Source organism: Sceloporus occidentalis, unplaced genomic scaffold (genome assembly GCF_023333645.1).
Source record: "Sceloporus occidentalis isolate IW3139 unplaced genomic scaffold, rSceOcc1.0.p SCAF_3, whole genome shotgun sequence".
NCBI lineage: Eukaryota > Metazoa > Chordata > Lepidosauria > Squamata > Phrynosomatidae > Sceloporus > Sceloporus occidentalis.
In genome coordinates, this window is record NW_028316983.1 from 23,417,267 (window position 1) to 23,445,182 (window position 27,916).

The 27,916-nt window shown below is 39.0% G+C and overlaps 1 long non-coding RNA gene across 1 annotated transcript; it reads right to left on the minus strand.

Moving 5' to 3' along the window:
* Positions 1–3,713: 3,713 nt before the first annotated feature.
* On the minus strand, positions 3,714–27,912 carry LOC149315645 (uncharacterized). The gene is made up of 4 exons (XR_016280382.1): positions 27,602–27,912; positions 20,481–20,647; positions 10,937–11,022; positions 3,714–4,073 (listed from the first exon to the last, which is right to left on the minus strand). It is a non-coding gene; the product is annotated as an uncharacterized LOC149315645 (long non-coding RNA).
* Positions 27,913–27,916: the final 4 nt, after the last annotated feature.

Here is a 27,916-nt window from a genome sequence, read left to right on the forward strand (position 1 = left end):
GGACCTACTCTTTAACCTCTTCTACCCTCCCATTTTCTGGAAGTTAAATTCATACATTTACCTCTCACAAATAAATGACTCAAGTAATCCCCAGTTTTTATGGCCTCTCACTGCATTTCCAAATTAGTTTTCCTATCACAGCAGTGATTACTGTTTCTTTCTATTCAGGTGTAACAAATATTTTGGTCTTTCCCTTCTGGTGCAAGCATGGCTGCTTGCAAGCATTAATTGGTTTACAAAGTTTTGAAGTAAGGGAGCATCTCTTTGCTTCATGTCAATTGAAGCAATATAGTATTGCCAGTCTTCTGCCACCCAGATGTGTTGGTGATGGGAGTTGGTGCATCCCATTTCAAAGCCACCAGCTTGGGCAAGGTTGGTTTAGAGGGATGCATTAGGAAAAGGGTAGACAAAGTATGAGCCTGGGTTGTTTGTGGGATTTTCTGTCTGGTTCTCTCCATCCCTTTTTCTGGTCAATATAAATTGACTGTTCTGGAAGTACCCAGGAGTGGCAATTTGCCTTTTAAATACTGTATGTTACACACACTAAATACACTGTGTTTCATATTTAACATTAAACAATATTCATCTTTCATACTAGTAGTGCATACCCTCCAATATTCCACAGATGAAAACCAGAACACATGTGGCCAAGCAAAAAGTGTGGTCAAGAGTCTAATTTATTAATGAAGAAGAATAGGCAAGCTAAGAGGGGATGCAGTAGTTTGCTTTGGTTTGAAGCTCCTAGGAAGGGCAATATTCCACTTCACGTGCTGCTTTTCTATCTTTTCAGCTCCTGAAGGGTCTTGAGGCCAGCAGAGTTGCCCAGTCCTGCATGAAAACTAGCAAGACCCAAGTTCAGATCTCCACTCAGACATGAAGCTCACTGAAGAACTATGAGCCCTACTCTCTCTTTGTGTGTCTAATGTACTTTACAGGATTATTGTCCACCCAGAAAAGGGAGAATCAAGTATACAACCTGAGTTCTTTGAAATGTAGGTGGGATATAAATGTAGTAAAGCTAACTACCTATCTATATTTTCTGTGGTCCTCAACAAATTTCTGATTCCCTAAGTATTTAATAAATCAAGACTAGCACAAGACATGATGGGGTTCTGTTGATGTGTGACGTCAAGTGATTTCTGACTTATGGTGAAACTAAGGCAAACCTATTACAGCATTTTCTTGGCAAGATTTGTTCAAAGGGGAGTTGCATTTGCCTTGCTCTAGGTCACCCAGTGGGTTTTCATGCCAGAGTCCACATTCAAACCCTGCTCTCTACAGTCATAGTCCAGTGCTCAAACCATTACATCATGCTGGTTCCCAACAAAATGTTTTTCAACAAAATGGGGACCAAAAACCTAAAGCCACTAAGCATTTGAACATCTACAGAGTAGTTCCCTAGATTCTAAGACCTGCTGTCATATACTCTGGTTTCTCTTCAGATTGTATATATGAAATATTGGCTTCATTTAATTGGGATCCTACCCACTTGCACACAAAACATAGGACACTCAAACTCCTAGCATCCATGGGAATGCCACCAACACACACCAATCACAGAGCAGCATACCCTACTTCTATCAGCTTTATCACACTGGCAGGGAAACAGGATTTAATTGAGAGTTAAACTAAAGAAAACCAGGAAATGTCATGTTAGAAACTTCAGGCATTTCCTGGTTTTCTCTAGTTTAACTCTCATTTAAATCCCATTTGCCCGCTAGTGTGATAAAGCTGGTGTTAAATTTAAATAAGAGAAACTGACCAGAGCACCTTAGTTACACTCTCTTAGGTTGGGAGGGCAACTCTGTTTCCTTCAGATATTCTGGACTCCAGTTCCCATAAGGCAGCATGCCCCATATCAGATAATGCCCAAAGCATCCTGTGGATGCCACATTATCTGTTATGTCAAGACACATAATTTGGAAGGATGGATACATGAAGGGAGCATACACTGGCTCCCTTGAACAATATTTTGAGCACTGCTAGAGGAGCAATTCCATTTTCATCAGAAGGAACTTCTGCCAGGAAGGGGAAAGAGAGTCAGTTGGCCAGATAATCTTGTATTGTCCTGTTGGAGAAACAAATCCTATTAGCTCACTAGAAGTGAGCACTGTGATCAGATATATTAAATGTGGGTTTGTCTCACAAGGGAGTATCACATAATGGAAGGAATATTTGGATGATTGGGCCAGGAGTATATTAATGTCATAGGAAAAATAGGAGGCCCTGGTTTTGTTCTCACCTGCTCACTAGAACTCTCCACCAGAGAATTCTAAATGCCTCAACAGCCAGCCAGTCAGTCAAGATTTATCCTAATTAGCAATCAGCTATTATAAAAAAAAAAATAGTACAAAATCACTATTGGTCTTTACCCACAGGCATAAGGCCAAATCTAAGAATTTAGCAGTCCTGAAGGTTACCATATATACCCGCCTATAAGTCAACCTCATGGGCACGTTTTTGGGACCAAAATTATGGATTTTGATATGACCCATGGATATGTCAAGGGTAAAACTTGGGGGCATCTAACAAAGGATGTAAAGGATGAAGCAAAGGAAAACAATGCCAAAGAACTTACAAAATTCCAGCAGGCATAACTGTTTGTGCTTATAATAAAGGCTGCATGGATGAGAAAAAATGAGAAACAGATTATACAGGATTCCGTTTGCAAGTACATTGGTGACAATGCAGTGGTTAGTAGGAGCCAGCATGGGTTTATCAAGAACAAATCCTGCCAAACTTAATTAGATATCTCTTTTTGATTGGGTTACTAGTTTAGTAGACGGTGGAAATGCTATGGGTATCATTTATCTGGATTTCAGCAAAGCATTTGATAAGGTCTCCCATGATATTTTGATTCACAAGCCAATTAAATATGAAATAGATGGAAAGATCAGATAGATCCATCTCTCTCTGGCTTTGCTTTGCGAACGAAGATTCAGGAAGGACTCATCCCGCGCTTTGTGCAAGCGCATTGGTGACTAAAAAGGCCAATCCGGGATAAACAGGTCTGGTTGCAGAAAGCAGAGCGGAAAGTCTCCTTGGGTGATGTTTCCGGGTTGCGGTTCTTTCTGCATTGTCGTTTCTCTTCAAGATTCGTTCGGTGTGAGTTTTCAAAAAAGGCTGCAGCATTGTGGATAGTGCGTCACCATGCCTCCCAATGCGAGGCCAGGGCAGACCATTGTTGGTGATCAATTGATAGATCCATAATTGGTTGGAAAAACATGTTCAAAAAGTCATCATCAGTGACTGCACCTCAAACTGGATAAAGGTCTCAAGTGGAGCTTCTATCCTAGGACCATTACTCTTCAACATTGTTATCAATGACTTAGATGATGGGGTGGAGGTAATCCTTATCAAATTTGTTGGGAGGGGTAGCTAACATATTAGAAGATAGAAACATTATTCAAAAGAAACTGGATAAACTAAAAAAATGGGTGGGGATTTATAAAATGAAATTTAACAAAGACAAATGCAAAATTATACATTTAAGCCGCAAAAACCAAATACACAGATATATGATGGGGGATACCTGGATTGGCAGTACTGCTTCTGAAAAAAATCTTGAGATTATTGTTCATCCTAAATTGAATATCACACAACAGAGTGATGCTTCAGCAAAGAAGACAAATACTGTTTTAACCTGTATTAACAGAACCATAGTTTTCAAGTCAAGAGGCTTCATCTAGAGTACTGTGTTCAGTATTGGGCACTTTATTTTAAGAAGAATGCAGACAAGTTAGAACTGGTTCAGAGAGGGGCAACAAGGTCTGGAGAATAAAAGATATGAAAAAAGATTGAGGATGCTGGGTATGGGCACTCTTTCAATATATGAGGGGCTATCACAATGGTTTTAAGTTACAACAGGGTAGGTTTCAATTGAAGATTAGAAGGAACTTCTCAACAGTTAGAGTGGTTTGGCAATTGCCTGGAGAGGTGCTGAGATCTCCTTCTCTGGAACTCTTCAGAAAAAGGCTGGACAGCTACCTGCTGGAGATGCTTCAGCTGGAGATCCTGCATTGAGCAGGTGGTTGGTCTCAATGGTCCATGAGGCCCCTGCCAACTGTATAATTCTATGATTTTACAAAAAAAAATCATTTTCACTGTTTAGGTTTGCTTTAAATTAATCAAGTTAATTTTATTGTATGCCATGATGAGATCTTTAGATAGATGTTTAAATAAATAAATAATCCCCTTTCCCATGACCATTCCCTTCTCCTTTTGTGTTGTGTCTTTTTACATTGTAAGCCTGAGGGCAGGGAACCATCTAATTAATAATTGTAAACCGCTCTGATATCCTTTAGGGCTGAAGGGCAGGGTATAAATACCATAAATAAATAAATAAATAAATAAATAAATAAATAAATAAATATTATTGCAAGTTGTCCAGTGTTTTTTATGAAATGGTCACCACAAATGCTGAGGCCCTGTATTTTACCAACCCCTGTGTCAAGGTCCCATTGCATGCTGGGTTAACAGAATCTCATGAAGGACCTTATCAGGAAGAGCTGTCAGCAAAGAATTCCAATAATCCAATCCAGAGGTCAGAAGTGCAAGAATAAGCACTTACAAATCGGATTGAGTGAGCAAACCGATAAAACCAACTAATATTCCACAGATGACAAAGTTGGTTAATTCATCAGGTTTTACATATAATGAATGGAAATAGAGTGGAGCTGGGTATCCAACTTTTACCCTATTTTTAAACTGTACAATGAAGCAGTAACCTTTAGGAAACAAATCTTAGGGACATTATAGGAAAAAAATGAGAAAAACATGCAGATAAATCCCCAAATAAATTATATCTGCTACATTAATCATTTTTGCCCTCTCTGCATTTGGGTTTATTCCTTCAAAACCTGGTTAAGCTACAAAGAAAAAGGAATGCTGGGATGATGATAATGATAATTTTCATTTATGTCCTAGTTTTCTATCAATGGTAATTTTCTAGCAATTTTCATAGCTACCTCCTTCCCACATTATATTCACAATAAGAATAGAGATTACTGGTCATGTTGCAAGAATGATCAGACTGAGAGAGACTTCTGCAAGGTCACTCAGTGAGTTTCACCATCTCAGTGAGGGGATTTGAACCCGAATCCCCCAAATTGCTGATCAGCCACCATTAGGGATAAATTTATACTGCAGAATTAATGCAGTTTGACACTGCTTTAACTGCCATGATTCAATGGTATGGAATTCTAGGATTTGTAGTTTTGTGAGATATTTAGCCATCTCTGTCAGAGAGCTCTGTTGCCAAACTAAAAATCCCAGAAATCCATTGCATGGCACCATGATAGTTAAAACAGTGTCAAATTGCATTAATTTTGTAGTGTGGCAGCAGCCAGCATCCCGCTTGGGTACAACTGCATTTCAGTTCAGTGTCTCTGGTTGGCTACATACATAGTCTGCCTGCCCCAACTGCGGGCTTGCCATCTGTGGATTTGAGAATCCACAAATGGCCCTGCCCCATTCACACCAATGATGGCACATGCACACAGTTGTGCCACTGTGGCCACGTGCACGGAGCACTGCCATTAAAACCAACAAGACTTAAGGCCTGCTGTTTTGGCCATCTAAAGGGGGGGGGGTCTGGAACCGAACCACCACAAATATGAAGGGCCAACTGTATACACTTACATTTGGAATGTGTGTGTATGTGTGTGGACAGACAGACAGACATATACAATGTGCCTTTGGTGTCCATTGGGATTTAGCTCCAAGACCCCAGTGGATACCAAAATCCATGAATGCTCAAGTCCTATTAAATACAATTGCATAGTAAAATGGTATCCCAGATATAAAATGGCAAAATCAGGGTCTGCTTTGTGGATTTTTAAAAAATATTTTCAAGCTATGTATGCTTGAATAAGTGATAAAGTATCAGTGGCTATGGAGGGATAATTGTGTATATATTCCTTCACAAATTTATAATGCAGAGTGTGGGCATCATTATGGGTTTTTTTCTTCCATTTTTTTCATTCTACATTTGACTTATACCTTAATGTGTGAATCCAATCAATGGAGGTGGAACTCGCTTTGTGGATTGTACAGATATGAAAGTTCGACCTGTGGCTGCTGAACCATAATGGCTCATTCACACATGTAACGTCGCTTGTTGATGCTGCTGTTAGCAAGACCAACAGAATGACTGCCAAGTTAAGCCGTTACACATTTCATTGATTTTAGTGGGAGAGTTAAGAACTAGATTGAATAAATAAGGAAACAATGACTATCTACAATAGACAATGGAGGAAACAACAAAGGGAGGAGAACAAGAGAAGGATAAGGAGAATCAGTGTGGACAACTATAACTTCACTTAATGCAACTTTTCTCAACTGGGAATAAGGCTTGATGGAATATAAACCATATTCAATTAATATTATTTAATAAAATTATACCCTGTGGGTGTCCTTCAACAAATCTGTAGTGTGGTAGGGCGAACATGTTCCCTAAGTTCTTAATATCAATAATAGAACAACAACTGGAGAAAGGCTTGATTCAATTTGAAAGACAAATCAACAGTGTCATGGATAAAAGCAAAGAATGTTCTACTCAGTATATTATTAACCTGTGGAATTTCCTGCATGACGATATTTTACTGAGGCTAATGTATTAGGAGGATTTTGAGGATTAGATAAATACATGCAAAAACAGAGAGAAAACACATTTATTTTTGTTGCATATCCTAAGATTAAAGACCAAATTGCATCTCCTCTTTCCATGTTGAAGATGTTCTAGAAGCTTCAGGGAAAGGCAAATCTCCTCTGAAGAAAATTCTTGTCAAGAAAACCCCATGATAGAGTCACCATAAGTCAAAAACAACTTGAAGGCACACAATAACAATGAATACTAGCCAGGACTATCAGGCCACTGGCTTTATCTAAATGCCCCTTGGAAATAAAAAGGCCAAACAATTTTAGGCTGCATCAATACACATATAGTGTCTAGATCAAGGGAAGTAATAGTGCCACTGTATTCTGCTTTGGTCTGGCCGCACCTGGAATACTGTGTTCAGTTCTGGACACCACAACTCAAAAAAGATGTTGACAAGATTGAGAGTGTCCAAAGGAGGGCAACTAAAATGGTGAAGGTCTGGAAACCATGCCCTATGAGGAACGACTTAGGGAGCTGGGGATGTTTAGCCTGAAGAAGAGATGTTAAGAGATGACAAGATAGCCCTGTTTAAATATTTGAAGGGATGTCATATTGAGGATGTAGCAAGGTTGTTTTCTGCTGCAGAGAATAGGACCCGGAACAATGGATGCAAGCTAAGGAAAAGAGATTCCACCTCAACATTAGGAGGAACTCCCTGACAGTAAGAGCTGTTCAACAGTGGAACACACTCCCTCAGAGAATGGTGAATTCTCTCTCCTTGACGGTCTTTACACAGAGGCTGGATGGCCATCTGTCCGGGATCCTTTGATTGTGATTTCCTGCATGGCAGATTGGGGTTGGACTGGATGGCCGTTGTGGTCTCTTCCAACTCGATGATTTTATAATAACATCAGGAAAACCTTGTCGTCATCGTTGTCGATATTAATATCCTGCCTTTACTCCCAAAACTGGCACTCAAGACAGATTACAAATGAAAATATATACATCATGTAGGTTAGCACACTTAAGATATAAAAATATAATGCACCAAGATAGGATGGAGGACACCTGGCTTGACAGCAGTGCATGTGAAAGGGATCTAGGCTGTAACCATTAGAAGGAGACCTCCTCTCACAAATCCTCATCACAGCCTTGCTATCTGGTGGAAGGGGTTGAAAATGTCCTCCTCCTGTGATCTTATTGCCATTCTGAGAAGACCTCCTTCACTCAATGTGGTGGTTGCCTGGAAAAGTAGGCCAGGAAATTCTACTTAGTTGTGTAGTTACATAGGTGATGTAGAGTTCTGACTAATTTTAAAATGTAAATAAACTGGCTGGAATCCTGTTGAACAGTTATGATTAAACAACCTACAGATACACATTTGTAACTGCTATGTATTTACAATCCCTATGTAGGAACTGCCTAATGTTCCCACCCATTACCTCATCTGAGTAATCCCCAGCATGAGAAGGATCTGTGATAGTAGTCATTTTTCTGCCTGTCACACCTGGGATCACTCACAAGAGTAGATGGGAATGTCAGGCAGCTGCTTGAAGTGAGAATGGACTTCATTTTTAAACATATCACATTCTCTTCTGAATCAGCCCTCAAGCAATCCAAACTAGAAAGTCCTGAAAAATTATGGCACACTCAGTATACAAAGTGGAGGTGGGCAATAGTGGCCCTCCAGAAGTTTTTGTCCTACAGTTTTTGTCTCCCTTAGCCAATTGTGAGATACCTAGGTGTTGCAGCTTAACAACATCGGGGGGGGGGGGCATAGTTGTCTGCCCTTGCTGTATTGTAGAGGATGGTGTCAAAGCTCAGCTAGATGTGCTGCTCAGCACTGAATGGTAAAGAGGTTGTGGCACAGAAATGTAACCAAAAACTCCAAGATGTGGTTATGGATCACTGGGCCACAGACATTAACAAGTATTTTGTTTTCAATAAAATATATAGTCAAAACTGAAGCTATCACATAACTTTCTATAATACTTTTAAGTTTGAAAAACCATTTCCTATCTTGTATTCTCTACTCCAACAGTCCAGAAAAAGACACTATTAACATTTTCAGTTTAAAGAGTGTGAAGACAGAGATGAAATCACACCTATACTAGAAGTCGAACTCAGATCTTTTTAATATGTGTGGCACTTCATTTATATAGGCTAACTTTCCAAAATTGGAATAAATTTACTTTTATTATAATTCTTTAAAGGAACAGACAAGCACAATTCAAACTGTGTGGCCCCATTTCTTCCTCCTTTTTTAAGCACCACAATACAGTGAGATTTTTTTTTAAGTAAATAGATAAATCCTAAACTGAGTCCAATTTTTCTTTTTTGAGATTTCTTCAACACAGCCAGATTTCATTGTGCGAGTTATTCTACTGCTTTACAAAACTGTTAAGAATTCAGTATACATTAAGTTGTAGTCCTATGCAAACATATTTGGGAGTGAATCCTTTATGTACTTATCTGGGAATTATTCCCATTGAACTCAGTGAGTCTTTTTTGAAACAGACAACAAATTTCACTGTTAAAAAGAAGTAACTCCCCTTAATCTGAAAGATAATTTTTCCAAATGAATATGCTAAAGATTGCAATCAAATCACAATTTTAAGACAATTTTTTTATTTTCTGCTGCACTGAAGAAAGAATTTTAAATGAATATTTCTTCTCAAAGTTGTGTTCTTTACCCTCTTCTTTAAATCCAATGAGCCCTGTGTCACATCTACAGGCAGGCTACTGATCACAGTGCTGTCTTACTAAATAAATGCCTCGTTTCATTATGTTGTTGGCCACAGCTATTTAGAGATAAAGTATTACTACTTCATAGTCAGATCAGTGGGGCCATAATAGGAACTGAGCTTTCAAAATAAGGAAGGGGAGGAGGTGGACTTGCTAAGAACATGTTCATTCAGTGCCCCCCTTTTAAAAAATGGTCAGGTTCAAAGGTCAATCCCTATGTGCTTTCTGCATAACATAACTTGCTGAATTGGTGTGCAAAATCCACCAAAATCATAATGTCTCCCACGTACTGGCATTTAATTGCAGGAATGCATTTGTAACAGAATACTGACATTTCTCAATTTGTTTTAAAAAAATTATAATGCAAGCACAAACATACATTTTCTTCCAATCCTTGCAAATATCAACAACATTCTAGCCCACTGTAATCAAATACTTTCCCCCCCAAAAGCCATGGAATGTGCCATAATTTGTCAAAGAACCCTTCCTGACAAGTTTTTAGTAAAGTCCACTATACCCAACCTTTCCCGATCCCCCTTGACCCATGCAGCAAATGACCTTTAACCTTATTTGGGCCTCTTTTATGAGCCTCTTTCACTCTGAGCAGATGGCTAAACTATCAAAGGTTTTATGAGGAAAAATCTGCTTCCCAAACACACGAGTGGTATATTTCGTTCCACGTTAATGTGAGCTATCGAAGCTTTAAATTGAAAACACAAAAGGTACGCTGCAGCAGCTGGAGTCACAAATAGACTACCTGGTATTGTGTGGAACGGTGGGATCGAGATGTTTGCCTAGGCAATAATTCAAGCCCCAAAGAAAAAAGTTAAATGTAAACATTTAAAGATAAATGATTGATAGAAGTGAGATGAGAGACAGAAAATCAGATCATATTGTACAAGAGTAAACACACCAGCCAGCCCATTCAAACCCTGTCTGAAAAGCTTTAATAAGATTAGACTAATTCAGTCATAGTGAGTGTTATAATATTCTGGCATGTAAAGCAATAAATGGCATTATTCCAGAAAGAAAGAAAAATACATTTCACACCACTTCAGATAAGAAATACTCTGAAGAGTCTTCTAAATTATAAATTGCATTATACTATAAATTGTAACAGGCTGATAAAATTATTATACTTCAACTGTCTTTAAATACTATTTTAAATTAATGTTTTACCCTGATTGTGGGGGTTGTTGTTGTTGTTGTTGTTGTTGTTGTGTGCCTTCAACTTATTTCCAACTTATGATGACCCTAAGGCAAACTGTCATGGGGTTTTCTTGGCAAATTTCTTGGGGGGGGGGGGCAGTGAGTTGCCATTGCCATCCTTGGAGGCTGAGACAGTGTGACTTGCCTTATGTACTATTTGTTTATTTATAATATTTCTGTATTGTCTCCCAGATCCCAAGGGCTCCCACTAATTAAAACAACTATCGTTGTGTGCCTTCAGGTCATTTCTGACCTATTGAAAATCTAAGGCAAAGTAATCATGGGGTTTTCTAGGCAGAATTTGTTTAGAAGCTTTTTGCCTTTGCCTTCTTCCGAGGCTGAGAGAGTGTGACTTGCCTAAGGTCATTCAGTGGGTTTCATTACCAAGTGAAGATTCGAAATGTGGTCCTCCAGTGTTCTAGTCCAACATTCAGTTACTACAACACACTGGGTCATTTTCTGTCTAATGTCTGGAAGTTTGGAATTAAAACAATAGAGTTAAAAAAACATTTTAAGAACATAACAATGCTCTTTAGAAACTCTTAAAAGCTGTCTAAAATCCATCCCATGATCCAGTTTTTAAACAGTTAACAGTGCAGTTTGAAATAATGAATGCTCTGCAAGGCAGCACTGTTTGGGCTGCCTGCTGGAAACTTAAAAGAGATGGGACCAGTCTAATTTCCTTGGGCAGGGACTTCCCAAGTACCCACCATGTGTACTACACATCGTTTTAACTGTTATTTTCTTTTAACAAACATTGTGAACAGCCTTGGGCCCCAAACTGGGAGACAGGTGGGATATTGATTAACTAAATACAAAACCCTGGTCTTTATGTAATATTTTCCAGGTATCTGTTGCATTACAGTATTCCAATAGATTTTTTTAAAATGCATAAACAAACAAACAAACAAGATACAGAGTTCCATAACACTTATCTTTGGTAAACACACAAGCTTTCTGTAAAGTAAATGCTGTGTTCCTGGTGAAGAATTTTTTGCTCATTAAGTTATAAAGTTGCTGCAGTCACTGTCAAATTTTGGCAGAAAAGACAGTGCTGGTAGCAGAAAGGTTTAACTAGCAACCTAAGGCCAATTGATTATTCCAACAATATGTGTATGTTGGGAATGTGTGTTTTGTATTATACTCTCTCTCTCTCTCTCTCTCTCTCTTTCTTTCTCTTTTTGCATTTGTATGTTCTGACAAAGAGAAAGCATTTCTTCACATGCTGGAACTGAATAGCACAAGATGTAGCAGTGGTCACCATTCATCACAATTTAGAAATGAGATCAGACAGATTTATGGAAGATAAGACTATTGGTACCAACAGTGGTATTCTGCTTCCATTTTCAAAGAAACATGAGCTTGAGGAGGACAGTATTGCATTCGTGTTGGTCAACCTATAACCATTTGGCTGATTATGGTAGAAAACAGGGCACTGGTTTAAATCAGATAGATTTGATCCATGGTGGTTGATAGCTTCCATGTCAATGGGGCAGTAAACCTATTAGGGTTTGTAGTCTGAACTTTAAAGGAGCTAGCCAAGCAGTTGTATGCTATCACTGAAATAAGTTCAGCACCTTGGTTAGCTCTTTTAAGACAGATTAAAACCTATAGCAGCCATCAAGCACTCTACTAATATGGAAGCTCTGGAAACTACCCCTCTGTTTGATCCACCATGGCTCTTATATTATTATCTTCTTAACATGGCTCCATTAACCAGCCCCTCTTGAAGCCATTAAAGTCTTTTCAGTTAATTGAATGCAAGATAGAAACTGGAGGCTGAATTAGAACCATTCCACCTACTATATGATGTAAGACCAATGACTGGCTTATTTTTCAGTGTAGACATACATTCTGAATTTAGCTGGAACCATATTGTTTTGGGAGAGGTGTATTTGACATGAATATATGCTTTCATATATGTTGTTGTGCTGTTGTCAGTAGTTTCACTAGAGTTGGAGTCACCTGGTGAGGTAACTCATGATGTCGAACACCTCACATAGCACACCTTACAGAATCCTTAGTAATAGTTTTTGTACTAAGGTTACATGTAAATTGTAATTCCCATTACAATGCAATGGCAATAGTTGTGATGCAAACAAGTAGCAACTTTAAAATTATACTTTTAAATTGCAGTATCATATGTACAGATTAAATGTATTAACAAGTACATAGTTTCATGTGGTTAAAGTGAAAATTTGGTAAGATGGGATGTTTTAAAAGAAAAATTATAAAAAAAATTCAAAAAATATTAACATTTTAAAAAAATGTTTTTTAACTTGGGTCGTCTCCTTTCTCCTTCCACTGAGCCTCATACCATTCAAACCATCTCTTCAGCATTTTAAGGAGGCAGACTTTTAAAGGTGTCTTTTGTGTAAAATATAGTGTTATGTGAAGAAAATATATTATGTGCAACATTGTAATTTGCACAAAATGCCTTTTTTCATCAGGAGAAAAAATAAAAAAGGGCTAGCCATTAACTTGCTGAGAGAAAGAGAACAAGGAGAGGGACATCCCAGGGAGGGAGTTCCAAAGTTTGGGAGCAGCCACCAAGAAGGCCCTCAACCATGTTCTCACCAACTGAGTCTGAGAAGATGGTGGGACATAGAGAAGAGCCTCTCCATCACATCCAGATGGTCTTAGAGCTCTAATGGGCCAATAAAAGGAGATTGTTGTTGTGTGCCTTCAAGTTGTTCCTGACATATGGTGACTCTAAGGTTCTATCATGGGGTTTTCTAGGGCTGAGAGTGTGTGACTTGCCCAAGGTCATACAATGAGTTTCCATAGCTGAAAGTGGACTCAAATCTTGGCCTCCAGAGTTGTAGTCTACTGTTCAAACTTTTACGCCTCACTGGCTTTCATAAAAGGAGATATGTTCCTTCAAATCTGGGCTCAAACCATATAGGGCTTTATAGATCATCACTTCCACTTTCAATTATGCCCAGAAATGGAGCAGCAGCCAGTGGAGCTGTTGCAACAAGGGAGTTATAGCCATCCACAGTTCACCATCACCTCATGCAGCTTATCATGATTTTCTAGAGAGCAAAATGGACAGAAGTGCTTTGTTCCTGGTTTCATATCTTCAAGGATCAGTCTTGGACAAGCAAAACAAGTAAAATGAAGGGGGTGTGGATTTGAAGGTGAAGATACTGTTTCATTCTGTCCCATTCCTTCCTTTCATTACATTATCACATAGTTGGCAATGCTTCCGGCTATGTAGAAAAAATATATATGCATGAATTTAGATGAGCCATTTGTCTTTGAAATGCAGATTCTTAATACACATACACTTCAAAGGGCAAGTCTACAGATTCCTTTTTGACTTAATTACTTTTGAAATGAAGAGGAACAATTCTTTCTGGCAAACACATATATAGGAACAGAACTGCCAACTCCCCTTTATTGCAAAATGGGTAATTCGCTGATTTATAGAGCAGTAAAACAACAGTAGGAATAAGTCTACCACCAATTTCCCCAGAGCCTATTAATGTGTATGAAATAGCAGGCAGGGTGTATGGGTGTATTAAATTTAAGCATAGTCCAAAAGTGTTCCACATTGAATCTGATTTTTAAAATCTTTGTGTATGATCTTTTCGAGCTTGGATGCAATACTCACACTTATAAGGTTTCCATAGGACAATTTTGCCTCTTCCCATTCTCAACATGCATAAAGTCAGCATACCAGAACATTTCAGGAATTGAGAGATTCATGTGAACCTTCTCATCTTCTATCTCCAGTTAAATTCTACAACCAGTGAATGTCTATCCCTGTACTGAAACTTGGGGGTAGTAGGGGACCTTTGGACTGCAGCTCCCAGAACCCCACAACCCAGCATGAAATTCTGGGAGTTATAGTCCAAAAAAGTAACTGTTCCAAGCTCTGCCCTGTACCATCCCATCCAACCATAATTGGGGAAGGACACAACATAGACTGCATCTGCACTGCAGAGTTAATGCAGTTTAACACTGCTTTAACTATAATGGCTCCATCCCATGGGTTCCTGGCATTTGTAGTTAGTTATGGAACCAAAGCTCTCTGATAGAGAAGGCTAAATATTTCATAAATCTACAAATCCCAGAATTCCATAGCATTGCACCAAAGCAGTTAAAGTGGTGTCAAACTGCACTAATTCTGCAGTGTAGATGAAGCCCTTGAGCTTTTTCTAAGGTGATATCCTGACTCTGGAATGCCTATGCTAAAGAAGTTTATACAGTTGTTATCACATTCATTGATATGTTGATACCAGGTTAAGAAACAACCTTCTACGGAGGCATTTCTAAGCAGGGAGCTGTTGCTAGTGCAAGCAATTCTTGCTCCAGGCTCTTATTGTCTTCTTATGTTGTTGTTTTTTTTACATGCCTATTTGTGGATTTGCTCTTTTTTAATTAAAAAAAAAATGGTTGTTTTAATGCGTCACCCATCCTGGAATTTTTAGTAAGGGTGAGATAGAAATAATGGATGATGGGAGGAACAGGGGGAGGAAACAGACAGACAGACAGACAGACAGACAGACAAATGATAGAGAAAGATGATAGAGGGATCTTTACTGAACTAAAGTGGAGGAGGAGGGCTGTTGTCTGTGGCGAGCATGCAAAAGGCATACAGCGCTATGGAGCAGCACAATCTGGCCTCATCCATCAGCCATAGGAGGAAGCGCCTACCACTGATGGATAAATCAGAGCAAAGAGGGACCAGCCTGATCCTATGTATGGGTCAAAGAAGGAAGAAATGCAAGAAACATGCCTCTTCTTTCTCTTTTGGAAATAACTCCTAGAAGAACTTTGTTTACTAAGAACTAGTGCCTGTGTTTGCTTTATTCCTTCTCCCTCCCAATCTGTTTTCCTTTTGTATCATGTCTTCTGGTTTCCAAAGAATTGTCTTAATATTCATCACTGAAAGCTGTTTTGAAAACCTTTTGGAGAATTAAAAAATGTTCTAATTCTATCTCTCTGAATATAAATCCAGACCATCTGATGAAGGCCAGTCATTTACAAGGGAAGTATGCTTGCTGAATTTAAAGTATGTTCCTTCTGAGTAAATATGTTGATAATATTGATCCATACATGGTTTGTCCTGCCTCTGTCCCTTTCTTTTCCTTCCAACTCATAAGTGATGCTGTGTTTCCCATATAGAAGGCTTAGATGAATGACAGCATAATCAAGGCCTGCTAGAGAATTTCTAAAACACCAAGGCCAGTAGCATTCATTGTGCTGCATTGTGCTCCACTTTATTATCATCCTCTAACCCTGCACATATGGTCATCTTCCATTCATCTAACTGATTCCAGGGCCTTGGAATTCAGCATGACCCCTAAGGGCTATTCTAATGCAATCAGTAGGAATACTATATCCAAAGCTAGCCTGAAATCAAAGGCTAGGCCAAAGCTCAGGATAAATTACAGCTGTTATAAAGAAATCACCTTTTCACCTTGGCCCTCATATTCTTTCAGTTTACAGTCATAACTCAACAAACCCAGCAACATTTGTTATTAATAAACCAGCTTGGATAAACAAGGCTGATGGATTAACAAGTCACAGGTAAAGAAATCTGAGAAAGTGAAAAGCTGCAGACAGAAAGAGAGAATTAATTTTAAAACTTTTTTTGAAGGAAAACATGACTATCTTCTATCCATCTGTCATCTGTCTATCTGTTGTATGTATTTATTTACTGATTAGAAAAACAGGATAGATCCACTGTATAACTAACACATAAAATGTAGAAGCTACACAGTAGACATAGTGGATACAGTGAAGTGCACATAAATGGGCATTGAACTGTGATCAGAATTAAAGGAAGGGGATTCTTTACAGTTTACATATTTTCTCTCCTTAAATGAGAGTGGCTCCGTTGTTTTCTGTGGGATTAATAACTGATTTACATGCAAGTAAAATGCAACATATCCCAATAAATACCAGGTTCTGTAGTCTATATTTATTTATTTATTTCAGAGGAAAAAACTGGCAAAACCACCAAGGCCTGTTACAGACTGCCAAAATAAAGCTGCTTCGGGTCTCTTTGGAGGCATGCTATTTAAATGATGCATGCATCCTAAGAATCTGGAAGCTGCACCAAAGCTGCACTCCAGTGCTTAGGAATGGAGTGTAGCTTTGCTGCGACCTCCGAACTCTTAGGACCCATGCATCATTTAAATAGCATGCCTCCAAAGAGACCTGAAACAGCTTTATTTTGGCAGTCTGTAACAGGCCCATATGAGTATTCCTTGCCTAAGGAAACTGTATGAAATTCATGAGGTCACTGTAAATTGACAGGTGACTTGAAGGCACATACAGACACACATGTTGACAACATATAAATCCAAAGCTAAACACAGGTTCACACATGTATGTCCATTACTTGGTTTCATATTACGTGATTGTTCACACCTTGATGACCTGTGCTAGTTGAATGTGTGACCTTAAAAGACCAACTTTTAAAAAGAGAAAATTGTACAATCACATGAAATTTAGGCCCAGTACAGACTGCTGCTTTGTGGCAGCCTGGAGCCAAAAGTAGGGCTCGAGACAGTGGAGTGTCCGCATGCTCCTGGGCCCTACTGTACACCGCTGGCGCCATCATGGCTCACCCCCATTCACATGGGGGCCACCATGATGACGTATGCATAGTGCAGCGTCTAAACAGCACTGCACCACACATACATCATCAGTGCATGCGAGGGCGCCAATGGCACCCGGTGCATGCCCTAAAAAGAACCCACAGCCTCAGTGTGGGGCAGAAAGGGGTGGCATCTCGCCGCCCCTTTCTGCCTGTCTGTATCCCCCCCTTAGTTGTATCTAAGTCCTACTGAAAGCAACATGGTTGTGACATAGATGTCCTTCTCTTCATCCCACCACCATTACAAGCATGGTTGGCAGGGATGCAAGAGAGGGCGTTTTCTGTGGCTGACTCTGGACTGTGGAACTCCCTTCCTAGGGAGATCAGAATGGCCTTCTGTTGACAGGCTAAAAGAAGAATGGGCTGGGGGTGCTATATTGTTTTTATGTGTTTTAAACATTTTTATCGTTTTAAATTATTTGATATTTTAACTTGCGATTTGCTTTAATTATTGTAGTAATTTAATTCAGTTGAATGTATTATTTTTGAATGTTTTTAATTGTATTATTTTTAATATTGTAAGCCACCCTAAGTCCCAGTCTTGGGAGAAAGGTGGGATAATAATAATAATAATAATAATAATAATAATAATAATAATAATATCCAGTCCTGTTCATTTAAATGGGTGAGGGACGGTACTTTTTCCAGAACTGTGTCCACTTTTAATTTTTAACAGAATATTTGTGGGGATATGAAAGCTCTGCTTGTCATGTTTGATCTATAATGTATTCAAAGATAGGCTGCCCTTTGAGAGCCAGCATAGTATAGTGGTTTCAGTGTTGAACTAAAGCAAGGAGATCAGGGTTCAAATGTACACTCAGCTATGGAAAGTGACTGGATGAAGCTGGGCAAGTCACACACTCTCAGCCTCCTCTGAATAATCTTGCGATGAAACCCCTATGATAGCATGCCCTACAACATTAAATAAAATAAATAAAAACTAGATACATGCGGTCAAGTAACATAAGAGTGTGATCAAGATGGCAAAGGCTATTAATGAGGAAGGACAGGCAAGCTAAGAAAGGCTACAGCAGTTTGCTTTTGCCTGAGTCTAGAGCAAAGGACTAGATTCTGCTCCTTCCTCTCCTCTCTGCTGAGTTGAGGGCAAACGACTTTCACACTTTGAACTCGGCTTGTAGCAACTGAAATAATATGAAGACAAAGAGGAAAGTTGGATGAGGAGACAGAAACTGGGACATTTTAAAAGCAGGTGAAAAAGAAAATGAAGTTTATATGCAAAACATGTTTTCACACAGCTTAAGTCCCAAATTGTGAAGAGTCTCACCCATCTCAGAGTGTCCTTATTAGAGTTTCTTGAAATTCAAGAAATTCATTTTACAACCATTTTTGGAAAAAGAAAATCAAATATTCTTTCCATCTCTGTTATGAAATTTAGAACCAAACAATCACCATCACCACCAGAGGGAATTAATATCACAGGGGCATGGAGAAGAGTTGTTGGGTATTATGTCCTAGTGGTGTCCAGGCAAAGTCACTGCATATGAAATGGAAGACACAGCCTGTTTGTTTCTCTTGCTTGCCTGAATCCAGGCAATTTATTCATGAACACCAAGTCAATCTTTCTGATCAAAGTTTTAAAGCCATCCTCTCCAGTTCATTTCCGAAGAAGCTGAAGTGTGTCTTCAGAACTAATACTACAAATGCCCTCTAGCAGATCATTGTTTCTTACACTCAAACAGTGGAAATACATTGTTTTATCTTTCCATCTGACATCCCACTAGCCTTCTTTGCAGAAAGCTGATCTTGAGGCAAACAAGATTATCTCACTGGCATTTTCTGTTTCTGGAAATGATTAATCTATTTACAAGAAGTTCAACTCAGAAAAGCTTTGACATTTCTTTCTTTCTTTCTTTCTTCCTTTCTTTCTTTCTTCCTTTCTTTTTGGTGAGCTTTTAAAGTCTGGCACTGTTGTCCAGCTTCCATTTACTTCAATTGGGATTCCAAAAGAATGTTTCCAATGGGCCCAAATCTGCCAAATTCATAAAAGAATCTTCTAAAAAGTCACAACTATGTGTAGCCAACTGGTGGTCCACTGGAGGTTATTCTTAGTCTTTCTTTGTATATCCCTTGCCCTTCCTCCCCAATCTGAGGAGAAATATCAGTAGAACTGCAGGAAATTTTATTTATCTGTTAAATATATTTAATTGTGGGTTTTAAAAAAATCAAAAGTGATATACAAATGAAAATATAAAAACAAACACTAATAAAATAATACTATTGAAACTCTATTTTAAAACGATCATATTGATGCACAACAACATAATGCATATCATGGACTGTTCAACAGAAAGAAGACTAAAAAAATCCTTCATTATCATCAAAAGGACCAAATAGTTTGGTTGAAGAAGCACATCAGCAAAACAAAGTTATTGAAGAATCCCACCTGAGGCACCTTCATACATAAGGATTTCCATGTTGAGGACACTACAACTGAGAAGACTTTCCTTGTTCAAATGATCATTTCATGAGTATCATACAAAAGCTGGTCTATGGGCAGCTCCACCCCTGAGGAAAAAAAGATTTCAAAGGCCAGGCTGAAAGGGAGTACCATCAGCCTTATTTAGTAATTTGCACTTCATAAGCATTATGTGAATATAGCACTAAAATTATGTAGGATGAAAGAAGAACGTATTTGCAGTAGATACATGAACAGTTCTTTCTTCACTTATATATGCGTGTACAGTCCTTGCCTCTATTTGTTTCCAGGCACTATCAGTTTGTTTCCGGGCACAATTCAAGGTGCTGGTTATTACCTATAAAGCCCTATATGGCTCAGGTCCACACTCTTTGGCAGACCATATCTCCTTGTATGAACTGGTCTGGACTCTGAGATCCTCTGAAGAGGCTCTTCTCTCCATCACAGCACCATCACAAGTATGGTTGGTGGGGATGTCAGAGAGGGCCTTCTTGGTGACAGCCCCTAGACTCTGGAACTCCCTGCCTAGAGAGATCAGAATGGCTTTTTCTTTGATGGCCTTCTGCCGGCAGATTAAGACCTACTTGTTCACACAGGCTTTTAAGGAATTGTTATAAGGACAGGTTGGGATGTTGTACCACTTCAAAAAAATTGAAACAGTTTTCTTATATATATAGTCTGATCTTTTTAAAATATTCTTTATTCTTTTAATAACTATCTGTTTTAATTTTGTAATAATTTAATTCCTTTTTAACATACTTTTTTCTATGTGTTTAATTGTACTTTTTTAATATTGTGAAGCTGCTCTGAGTCCCAGTTCTGGGAAAAGAGTGGAATCCAAATAAATATAATAGATAGATAGATATTGACGTACTGACCCATTCAGAGCCACTCACAAAGTTGGGAAATGCAAGTGGCAACCACACCACCAGAAAACCATATGAATCACCCCTATGTTTCTTTGAGGAAAAAATATCACATGTCCTTTTGCATCCTCTTCCTCTTTTTTTGCTTCTCTTTATCTCTTCTTTGGTACTCAGGTTTCCTGCAGATCAGATAAGTGGATCAATCACTACCACATCAGCAAATGAGTGCAATTGTGTATATTTAATATTCGTCATCCTTGCCTAGCTCACAAAACAAATGGTGAGGAATGCTGTTTTCCCTGTTTTTATCAGCTGCAGCAAAACATCTGGTTAAAAAAAAGCATGCCATGACTGACTCCAAGTTAATGAAGTTTTAGTTATGAGTTCATACAATCCTTTTTCAAACAAAACAAACTTCACTCAAAGAGTATAATAGATTAACTGTGAGAGCAGATTAGGTGATCTTTTAAATTCAGTGTTCTTTACAACTTGATAGTTTTCCATCTTGGCATTTAATTCTGTGTTGTCACTAACAGAAATGAGTTTTAAAATAAGCACAACATAAAATCCCTCTTTAGTTTTAGGATGTTGATCTAGAAGTAAAAATCTCTCTCTCTCTCTCTCTCTCTCTCTCTCTGTGTGTGTGTGTGTGTGTGTGTGTGTGTGTGTACACCTTTAAGTCACCTGTTGATTTATGGAGACCCCAGGAATATCATAGGGTTTTCTTAGGCAAGGGATACTTAGAGGTGATTTTGCCAATTCGTTCCTCTGAAATACAGGCTACTGCACCTGGTATTCTTGGTGGTTTCCCATCCAAACACTAACCAGGGTTGATCCTGTTTAAATTCCAAGGTCAGACAGGATCTGGTACATTTAGAGTATTTAGGCCCCTTAGTGGTAACTGTTGTCCAAGCTAGGATTGCTTACCTTAAGGGGCAGCTAGCTTTGATAAAAGGGGAATTATCCTTTTCTGCAGATTTACCATAACACCATTTTTTCCCCTTCTTTTTAAATGAAAAACATACATTTCATCAGTGCTAGACAGGGGCATAGAATTAACTTTCAAAAGATTAGAGGGGAAAAAACTGGTGCCATCAAATGGTAAAGAGGACTGGAGAGTGTAGGGTTTTTTATTTTTGGTTTGTTTTTGTCTGTTTGAATGAATGATCTACACAACACTTGTTGAATATATCCTATTTAATGACATCCTGAGGCCTCACTCTCTGTAACATAGGTCCATAGGTCTTGGCAACCTTATGTACATGATAAATATATGGCCCTGTATTGCTAATATTTCTAATCTGTTTTTACCCACTTTTATATTCATATTTAAGATGGTATTGCATTGGTGTAAAGTGACCCTTGACAGTCCTCTATTTGAAGGCATTCTCTATTTGAACAGCTGACTGCTCCCAGTCAGTTTCAAAGATAAAGAATAGTAAAAGGGAGAACAGAGGTCTTGACATATTTATTCATTTTCTTCTATGCCAATCACGTAATACAAAAAGATTTTATGCAAAGCTTTGGCACCTTGTTTAGTGACACATAATTTCTTTTTTGGCAATGCATAAGTGGCCACTAGAGGTGTAATAGAATGGATGTCACCACTGCAGATTGATAAAACATATTCCCCCATGTTTGTTTTAAATCCCTACAACTAGAATACTCATGAGCCTTCATTGTATAGTAGTTTAAATATTAGACAATGGCTGTGGGAGGCCAGGGTTCAAATCCCTGCTCGGCCATGGAAACCTGCTAGGTGACCTTGGGCAAGCCACACTCTCTCAGCCTCAAAGGAAGGCAATGACAAACTTCCTCTAATGATTCTTGCCAGGAAAATCCAAGGATAGAGTTGCCATAAATCAAAACTGACTTGAAGACACATAACAACAACAGCAACAACATAGAATACTTAACAGAGAAAGGAGCACCATAGCATGTTTGGTCTCACTGATATAGAGCCTTATAACACGTGGGGGGTTTGTATCTCAGATCTGCAGTTACGCCTGTTCTCACAATGCAAAATGTCATGTTTTTTCACACCAGATCCGGAGTCACTCCTGTCTAGCAATGCAAATTCACGTTAAAACATGATGTTTTACCACACCTGGTTGCCTTTCCATTGTCGTTCCGAATTGAGGGGGAAGCGAAGTCAGTTCTATTCCAAGCAAGTCATGTGATGCGGATTCAAGCAAAGGTTGAATACATTGTATTACCACACCAGAGGGCTCAACGATTCAAATCAGCACCCTTGCACATGCTCAGTGGGGCTCTGGAAGCTGTCCTCCTTCCCTGCCCCCTCCTTAGCTATCATTTTTCATTGAGGTGGACGCAGGGGATGATGGGATTGGCGGCAAGTTGAAGGAGGGGAGCAGATCGGGGTCTAAGAGGATGCAGGGGATGATGGGATCAGTGGCAGGTTGGCAGAGAGGAGGAGATGGCATGAAGGAGGAGGAGGGGAATGACGGAGCAGGATGCAGGGGGCCAAGGGGGGGTGACATCGGAGTGATTTTCCACACCAGATCAATCTGAAGTGCAATCGAAGTGAGCTTGGAAGCGAATTCTGTGAAGTCACTTTTTTTCCGGTTTTACCAAAATGAGGGATCACTTTGGAATCACTGCGGAAGCACCTTGCAAGGAGCTCCCATAGAAAGAATGGCATCTGATAACACATTCACGTTACGACATGAATGTGCATCGTTGGAAGCGCAGTCACATCGGAACTGAGCCGGAAAATCTCCAAAACGTTCCGTGTTATATACTCCATAGATTCAAGAATTTGAACACAAATTGATGAAAAAAAATGTTGTTGTTAATTACCCTGTCGACCTTGAATCATGGCTACCCTGTGGATAAGACATCTCTAAGACCCCCTGTCCTCCACTGCTCTGCTTAGTTCCTACAAATCCATGCCCATGACCTCTTTGATTGAGTCTATCCATCTGGCAAGCAGCCTTCTTCTCTTTCTGCTTCCCTCTGCATTTCCTAGCATTATTACCTTTTATAATGAGTTGTACCCTCTCATGTTGTAGCCAGAGTACAACAGCCTCAATTTGATCATCTTGGTGGGTTACAGACCGCCCATTTGGGGCGGGCAGTACCCGACCCTTTCCCCGGTGTATCGGGGCCTCAGCTGCCAGAACGGCAGCTGCTGAGGCCCCGATCCGCCGCTTTTCACTCCTGAAAAGCCCCAAGGACACCCCGCGGCGGCGGGGAGAAGGAGAACCTTTCTCCCTTGCTTCGCTGGGCGCAGCCATCTGAAGGCTGCGCCCAGCGACGCAAAGCGGCGCCACAAACCAGGAAGGAGCTCCGAAACAAAGCTCCTTCCTGGTCCGCGGAAAGGGCGCACTAAGCGCCCTGGCATGGGCCAACGACATCACATCTGCGCCACCCCGTATAAAGGCGACGCGGTCGTGACGTCGTCATGGCGGCCCCCATGTGGAAGGGGAGCCGCCATTTTGTACGGACTCAGTCCGTACTAGGGTTAGGGGGGTGCGGAAGCACCGCACCTTCCTAACCCTAGTACGGACTGACTCCGTACTTTCATGGCGGTGTGTAACCCGCCCTTGACTTCCAAGGAGATTTCAGGCTTGATCTGTTCAAGGACTCATTTGTTTGTCCTTTTGGGTGTTCATGGTATCATCAGCACTCTTCTCTAGTGTCACACCTCTTCACAACTGAATTGATACTCTTCCTATCCACTTTCTTCACTGTTCAGTTTTCATATCCACACAAGGTGATGGGGAATACAATAGCTTTGACAATTCTAACTTTTGTTTTCATTTGTATATCTTTACTCTTTGGGATCTTTTCTACTTCTTTCATAACTGCCATTCCCATTCCTAGTCTTCTTCTAATTTCTTGACTGCAATCTCCATTCTGATCAATATTCCTAGGTATGGGAACTCTTTTGCTATTTCAGTTTCCAGATTGTCTAAGTAAAATTTATCTATATCTTCTGTGGTCATTATTTTTGCTTTCTTTATGTTCATAATTAACCCCGACTTTGCACTTTCATTTTTGATCTTCCTTAGTAATTTTCAAGTCTGTGATATTTTTCACTAGTATTATGGTGTCATCCACATATATTAGACTGGTGCTGTTCCTTCCTCCTTAAATCTAAGCCTGCTGTTTTTATAAAATTTTCTACATATAAACTGAACACATAGGGTGATAGTATGCAGCTTTGCCTGAACGCTTTGCCAATTGGGATCCATTCTGTTTCTCTGTATTCTGTTATAACTATAGCTCTTTGTCCTGAGTACAGATTTTTAATCAGGACTATCAGATGTGGTGGCTCTCCTATGACCTTAAGACACATCCATAGCTTTTTGTGATCTATGCAGTAAAATTCTTTGCTGTACTCTATAAAGTGATTTTTTTCTCGAATTCCTTTGTACGCTCTATTAGCCATCATGTGTCCTTGAACAGATCCACACAGTTAAATCGTGTTACATGCATATTTTGGCCTGATGTGAGATTTTTGGGTTGCTATTTAAAACATAGGTTAATAACCAAGTTACTAAGTTTGGGCCTCCCAGACACTGTTGAAATCTGATTGCTGTTTTGTATTTTGCATTGTACTGTATTTTTGCTGCCAGGAGAGAGATATTGTTAGTTAGATTAATATGGTATGTGATATCTTAACTATTATTAAGTCATGAATTTTGGTTTTTTTACTTTGCATTGCTATGTTTTGTAATTTTGACTATGTTCACTGTATTTTCTATACTTATTCTGCTTAATTTTTATTTTTATTATGGCAGTTAAGTTTTATTTGGTGGGGAGTATACTTTGTATGTAATGCTTTTGTTGTAATCCACTTTGATTTCGTGAGAAAAAAGCAGAATAGAAATAAATCATCATCATTACTATTGTCTTCCTTGTATCTTCTTGAAATACAGCATGCCTTTGACAAGACCAATTCAGTCTGATGTAATTGAATGCAAAATGCACTTCCAAAGAGCTGTTTATTTCCTGTAACACTAGGATAACTACTAATGAATGCATGGCTCTTGGGAGATCTGCTTTGCAATTGGATATCCTAAAATTCTTATCAGATCTACAATGATTTTTGTCAAAAAGTAAACAGAGGAGGAGGAGGAGGAGGAGGAGGAGGAGGAGGAGGAGGAGGAGGAAATAATCACAATATCATAATATTAGGAATAATGATGATTCCTCTAATAATCCTGGCATCTTGCTCATAGTCACCCATTCTTTAAAAATATTTCTGGGCATACCAACTGAAGTAGTCATGGCAAGTGTGAAGGGAAGATTGAGTGTACAGCAGAATGTGACATTTCTGATGCTTTGCAGATCTTTCTTCCAGAGAGCATCTTGTGGACAGGGCTGACAGAAGGGATTAATGCAAGCAATGGCAATAAACAGTTCTTGAAGTGAGGTTGAGGCCTAACATCTGGATGTTATGTTAACATCAAGCAAAAGAATTTGTGTCATACTGTGAATATCTATCTATCTATCTATCTATCTATCTATCTATCTATCTATCTATCTATCTGTCTATCTATTTGTATGTCTATCTATCTAGCTATCTGTTGTCAGTAGGTTGCTCTGCTCTCTTCTGGCACTATCTTTCTTCTATTTCTCTTTTATCATAGGTAAGAACACAGTTGGAAGTGGTTCTTTCGGAAACAGCCTTTTTTGACAAACTGGGAGGAGAAGTGTGGGAGAAAGCAGGAATTTCCATTCATGAAAAGATACTTAGGGCAAGATCCAAAGACTTACACAAACCATTTCATATCCCCAAGGGAATATAGTTTAGCTTCTTTTTCTTGAAACCAGTACCTCATACCAACTGACAAGTCATTTTCAAAGCAAGAGTAACTTATTTGAATGTGCTGTTTATATTATTACTTGTTGCAAGATTGCTGGTCTGCATTTTACAAAATTATTTTATAATTTAATTTTCTTTCTCGAGTTGCAATAGTTATTTAAACCTAGGCTTCCCCAGTGGAAGGCCAGTTATTTATGCACAGAACAAGGGCTGTAACTTTCTTTTGCAAACTCTTTGAGTTACATAAAAAAATTCATCTATGATCTACACTTAAATTCAGAAAAATCCCATAGTTTTAATTTGCTGGGGGATGCATTTCTCCCCCACAATATAGGTATGTTTTAATCGGCCTCCTTGTCAAGAACTACACACATAGAAAGTGAACAAGTGAAATGCAGAGCTTTATGTCTTGAGTTTTTTATGGGCATGTACATTTTGACATAAAGTAACAGAGACCTATTTTCTGAGCAAAAGCCCTAAGAGGGATGTATAGTATGTGTTTTCTAAATATGATTGTTGCATGTCTCATTGAGAGACTGGTGGTTCCAAAGAAACATGTACACTGCTATACCAACAGGGGATAGTGCTGTAGAAATACAGACTGACACCACTATTTTATGCCTTTTATGTATGTCCAAACATCAGTTTTGCAGGATATTATAATGCAAACCATGGAAATGAAAAGGGGAAGGGGATGGAGATTTGAAGCCAGATTGTTAAGGTCACCTGTTTAAAATCAGTAAGCTTGACCTGCATAGATAGCCATCTTGGGGCATACTGCTCAAAATTTGGAGAAGGAATATCATGCTCTGAATAACTGTCCAACAGGAACCCTGGTAAGGGGAGGATAAGAGGTAAGGGAGAGTAGTGAAGGAAGGATGACTACCTAAGGGGCAACCATAGTTCTGAATTCTGTAATGAATATAATTTCTAGTGCTGCTGTTGTTAGAGTATTGAACTAAGTCATGGGAGATCTACTCACCACAGTGACATTAAGTTCAGAGGTAGTTTAAAGCCAGTCACTTATCTTTTTCTTTATCTTTGATTGTAGATTATTTTGATTGTAATTTATACTGTTAAAACTAAAGACTAATAAAAATTAATCTGTTACCCTCCTTTTAATCTGCTTTTAAAATGATCTGCTGCTTTGAATTCTGGATATGACTGTCATTAAAATAAATATGATGGTCACCAAGAAATGTTGGTCTGAATCCTGTTATTAGTCCCAGCACAAGTAATAAAGCCAATGGGATTTACATATATTTTGACTCACCATTACATACCCTCCAACTGTTCTGATTTGGCATTGACAGTTTCGGTTAATCCTTTGTCATCCTACCTTTCCAGCTGCTTTTCAAATCTTCTCACTTTCCTACTTTGTCTTCAGCTTATTTCAATTGCTGCAGAGTTCAAAATGTAAAAGTAGTTTGACTCAGTTAACTGGGGGCTTGTTTACAAGTAAGTGAACTGTAAACTGGTGTGCATTTTCACATATTCACATTACTGGTTAACTATTTTCACTTTCTTGCACAAATCTCCAGATATTCTCATCTGTTCACCCTCCCTTTGCTGAAAATGCATACTTTTGTTCAGCCACAGTTATCCTGTTTTTTATCTGTGAAATGTTGGACAGTATGAAATCTTATTGGTGCCA